This window comes from Monodon monoceros, unplaced genomic scaffold (assembly GCF_005190385.1).
Source record: "Monodon monoceros isolate NGI ecotype Baffin Bay Population unplaced genomic scaffold, NGI_Narwhal_1 Super_Scaffold_5, whole genome shotgun sequence".
NCBI classification, from domain to species: Eukaryota; Metazoa; Chordata; class Mammalia; order Artiodactyla; family Monodontidae; genus Monodon; species Monodon monoceros.
In genome coordinates this window covers 50,274,648-50,280,143 of record NW_021703782.1, presented here as the reverse complement: position 1 = coordinate 50,280,143, position 5,496 = coordinate 50,274,648, and the positions used below count along the sequence as shown (strand labels likewise).

At 37.7% G+C, this 5,496-nt stretch overlaps 1 non-coding gene across 1 annotated transcript; it reads left to right on the top strand.

Annotated features, from left to right (window-relative positions):
* The first annotated feature begins 438 nt into the window (after window positions 1-438).
* Window positions 439-572, top strand: LOC114884864. The gene has a single exon (XR_003790929.1). It is a non-coding gene; the product is annotated as a small nucleolar RNA SNORA31 (small nucleolar RNA).
* Window positions 573-5,496: the final 4,924 nt, after the last annotated feature.

The following is a 5,496-nucleotide window of genomic DNA, read 5'->3' as shown; positions in this document are numbered from 1 at the left end:
TATTTTTCTACACAACATTTCCCTCTACCTGATAAACTGTATATCTAGTGTCTACCTGTTCATTGTCTGTCTCCTTAACCAGAATGTTAGCTCCATGAGACAGGAGCACAGATTTCTCTTGTTCTATTGTACTACTGCCCAGGACAGTGTGTGGCACATATGGGGATTCAATAACTATTTGTGGAAAGAAGGTATGAAAGAAAACAGGATGAAGAGATAGTGCAACAGCAGTGGGCATATGAGCATAAGGCTATTTCAGCGGGCTGATCAGAAAGGGCTCTTTGAGGAAATAGCACTGGAACCTGGATGTTGAAAAGCGTCCAGTTATGCAATGATCAGGAAACAAAATATCCCTTGTGGATAGACTAATTAAGGATGAGTCTGACAAGTTCAAAAAGCAAAAAGGACTATGTAGGTGGATTATGGTGAAAAATGTGGATGCATCTATTTGACAAACCTGAGCGGTTACTATCTACTGCTAAGGTTTCCACTACAGATGCTAGAAAAGAAGTGTCCTCACATTTTCTGTCTGTCTGATTGTGGCAGCCAAGACTGAGTAGAGGAAAAGAAGAGAAAAACATGGTAATACAGGGAAAACATGGAGACAGAATTTTTACAATTCAGAAATAAACTTAACCGTGAAGATCCTGTTTTACTCCAAAAAAAAAGAAAAAAATCTAAAACAGTCAATTGCTTTCCTATATATCAGTAATGAACAAGTGGGATTTGAATTTTAAAACACAATATCATTTTCACTAGCACCAAAAATATACAAATAGGTATGTAAAAATCTAACCAAAAATGTGTGAAATCTATATGAGGAAAAATAAAAAACTTTGATCAAAACTCTGAACAAAATCAAAGAAGAATAAAATACATGGAGAGATGTTCTCTGTTCATAGATTGGCAGACTTGATATTGTCAATATGTCAATTCCTCCCAACTTGATCTACAGATTCAACGCAATCCCAATCAAAATCCCAGCATTATTTTGTGGATATCAACAATTTAATTCCAAAGTTTGTATGGATAAGGAAAAGATAAAGAATAGCCAACACAATATTAAAGAATGAAGTTGGAGGACTGATACTACCCAAATTACAGACTTGTTGTAAAGCTACAGTAATCAAGACAATGTGGGATTGGTGAAAGAACAGACACATAGATCAACGAAAAGAAGAGAGAACACAAAAATACACCCACATAAACATAGTCAACTGATCTTTGACGAAGGAGCAAGGGGAATACAATGGACAAAAGATAGTCTTTCCAGCAAATGGTGCTGGAACCACTGGAAATCACATGTCAAACAAGAAATGAATTTAGGCATAGACCTTATACCCTTAACAAAAATTAACTCAAAATGGATCATAGACCTAAATATAAAACACAAAACTATAAAACTCCTAGAAGATAACACAGGAGAAAATCTAGATGACCTTGGATTTGGCAATGACTTTTTAAATACAACACCAAAAGTGCAATCCATGAAACAAAAAATTGATGTTAGGCTTCATTAAAATTAAAAATGTCTGCTTTGCTTCACTGTTAAGTGAATGAATGAGAAGACAAATCACAGGCTGGGAGAAAATATTTGCAAAAGAAAAATCTGATAAAAGACTGCTTTAAAAAAATATACAAAGAACCCTTAAAAATCAACAATAAGAAAATGAAAAATCTGATTCAAAAATGGGCCAAAGACTTTAACAGACAACTCATCAAAGAAGAAACACAGATGGCAAATAGGCATACGAAAAGATGATCCACATCAGAATCGCCAGGGAAATGTAAATTAAAACAATAATGAGATATCACTATACACCTATTAGAATGGCCAAAATCCAGAACACTAACAACACCAAATGCTGACGAGGATGTAGAACCACAGGAACTCTCATTCATTTCCAGTGGGAATGCAAAATGGTACAGCTACTTTGGAAGACAGTTTGGAGGGTTCTCATAAATCTAAGCATATTCTTACCATAAAATCCAGTAATTGTGCTCTTTGGTATTTACCCAAAGAAGTTGAAACTTATGTCTACACAAAAACCTGCATACTAATGCTTGTAGTAGCTCTATTTATAATTACCAAAACTTGGAATCAACCACGATGACCCTCAGTAGGTGTGTGGTAACTAAACTGTGGTATATGCAAACAATGGAATATTATTCAGAACTAAAAAGAAATGATCCATCAAGCTGTGAGAAGACATGGAGGAACCATAAATGCATATTTCTAAGTGAAAGAAGCCCATGTGAAAAGACTACATACTGTTTGATTCCAACTATATGGAATTTTAGAAAAGGCAAAGCTGTGGAGATAATAAAAAGATCAGTGATTGCAAGGGGTTAGTCGGGAGGGAGGGATGAATAGTGAGAGCACAGAGGATTTTTACGGTGATAAAACTACCCTGTGTGATTCCATAATGGTGGATATATTTTTATATGTCATATATATATTTATATGTCATTATAAATTTATCAAAACTCATAGAATGTATAAAGTTCAATGAACCCTAATGGAATTTATGGACTCTGGTTGGTAACGATATGTCAGTATAGTTTCATCGGTGGTAATAAATGTACCACTCGGTGAGGGATGTGACTAAGGGGGTGTACAAGGGGTATATGGAAACATTTGTACCTTCTGCTCAACTTTGCTGTGAACCTAAAACTTTTATAAAAAATGAAATCTATCTTTTAAAATGAGGAACAGAGACAAGGTAAAAATAACACCTAGATTTTTGGCCTAAGCAACTGGGAGAACTGTGGTGACAATACTGTGCTGGGGACAGTGGAGGACAGGAAGGTATTTGGGGCTCGGACAAGCGTTCCACTTTGTAAACTACTCTACAAATTTTAACCCTTTGAAAACCAAGAACACGTGTCATAACATGTGATACCAAATTTACTGCTTCTGTGTGTCTAGACTTGGAAATAACATTTCTCCTTCTATCTTTGTGCATATACTTGAATTTGAAATAACAGTTCTCCTTTTATCATTGGGCGTATACTTGAATTGCTCTAAATTTTTCTTCATGTCTGCTCATACAGATAAGTACACTCAGATAGAGATTACTTAACTGCCCAAGGTGGGTTCACATTAAGAAAGAACCCCAGGCTAGTGAAAGAAGAGGAATGTCAGAGGGGAGGCTGTGAGTTCCGTGCTAGTGTGGGTGGCTGTGATCCCTGCATCAAATCCCAGACTAAATCTTGGAAGAGGATATGTCCATAGAAGTTTCCAGATAGATTGAAGGGCTTCAAAGCAGAGGACACTGGCTGTCCCTTTCCTGACTGGGACCCAGAGAGTTGAAGGGCCCAGCTGTCTCTATCACCCAGCAGGGGCAGGACCAGGAAGGTAAGCTACACATAACCTAGCAGAAGGGCATGGGAGTCCCCCCAACATTTATCATCATGCTGAAGTGGTTAGTTTAACAAAATGTTTCCCATGAGCCAGAGAAGGACCCAGTGACAGGGCAAAGGAGGGAGGAAGGGGAGGAGAGGGTAAGGAAGGGGAGGGGAGAAAGAAGGGAATGAGAACTGAGCCTAAAGAGACCTTATAGTCAGGACTAGAAGTAGGTGACCTAGGTGAGCAGCCACTGGCCAGATAAGGACACCCATATCTCAGGGGAAACCAGCGTGAATAGTTGACAGTGGAGGACTAGAAGCCCCTCTCCCTACCCTGCCTGGGCACCATATAAGCACACAGGAGAAAGAGCTACAGCTTCATAAAGAGAAGACAAAACCTTGAATTACCTGAAATTTACATCAAGCCTCCTGGACTACTAGGCGGCGTGAAATAACAAAATAAGTCCAGTTGGAGAAAACCAAAGTTATAATACAGTTTTTCACCCCTGATTATAGGGAAAGCCTTGTATGTGCTATGTATAAATGCTTTCAGTGTTCACCAAAAGACTTGGGTCTGTTTGATTGACAAGGAGTGTGACCAGTTCCTCTGCTCAAATTATTCATGATTCAACTTCAGAACAAAATGTTCCTATTGTTCTTCTTTCAGGCTTCTAGCTCAGTTTATTTGAAGCATATCTGGAGAATCGCAAGGTAATTTTTTTAAAAAGTTATCATCTGAACTATGTATGTTCCTAGATGAATCAAGATTTCCTTGATATGCTGCAATCAAAATAAAATGTAGGGCTTCCCTGGTGGCGCAGTGGTTGAGAGTCTGCCTGCCGATGCAGGGGACACGGGTTCGTGCCCCGGTCCGGGAAGATCCCACATGCCACGGGGCAGCTGAGCCACACCTGCTGAGCCTGCGCGTCTGGAGCCTGTGTTCCGCAACGGGAGAGGCCACAACAGTGAGAGGCCCACGTACCGCAAAAAAACAAATAAAGTATAAAATAAAATAAAATGTAGCTATCAGCTGGACGCTGAAGTGGATATAAGACTGGCACTGTCATCCAACTACTGGTTTAAGTATTTATGTTCATCAAAACAAGTTCATATTTTTCATCAACTGACTATTTAATAATCGATATGCATTTAAACTTTAAAATGCTTTTCATTTTAAAAGCACTTTTAATATCATTTATATATTTTATAAATTGGAATGGTTTGAAAATGTCATTTAATAAAAAAAGGCTGTTACTGAAAATATTTACAAGCTACTGTTCTATATGACATAAAAGTTTTCGTTTTAAGGACAATATTTTGGCAAATATCACTCGTTGTATAAACTGTCTATATCTGTCTTATCGTTAATAAACACTAGCTTAATACTACTACTAATAACTATTTCCTTTTCTATTGTGGAAAGAACACTGAACATGACCTCTACCCTCCTAATAAATTGTAAGGGTATAACACATTATTGTTGACTATATGTATGATGTTGTAAAGTAGATCTCTAGAGCTTATCCATCTTATGTAACTGAAACTTTACACCTACTGATTAATAATCCACCATTTCCCCCTTCCCCTAGCCCCTGGTGACCACCATCCCAGCCTATGATTTTATGAATTTGACTTTTAGGTACCTCATATCAGTGGAATCATGCAGTACTTGTCTTTCTGTGTCTTGTTTCTTTCACTTAGCATCATGTCCTCAAGGTCCATCCATGATGTTGCACATGAAAGAATTTCCTTTTTTTCTAAGGCTAAAGAGTATTCCATTCTATGTATATATCGCATTGTCCTTTTCCATTCATCTATCATGGACATTTAGGTTGTTTCCACGTATTAGGTACTGTGACTAGGGCTGGAATGAGCATGGAAGTGCCAACATCTCTTCAAGGTCCTGATTTCAATTCTTTGGATAAATACACAGAAGTGGGATTGGTAGATCCTATGGTACTTCTATGTTTAGTTTTTTGACAGGCTTCCATACCGAATAACTATTTATTCCTTGGTTGCTGTTCTATGCAACAAGCAGTGTTAAGATTTTACATTTATTGCCTCTTTGAATCTTTCTCTCAACTCTTTGAAGCAGATATCATTGCTACCTCCATTATCACATTTGAGACGCTGAGACTTAAGTAACTT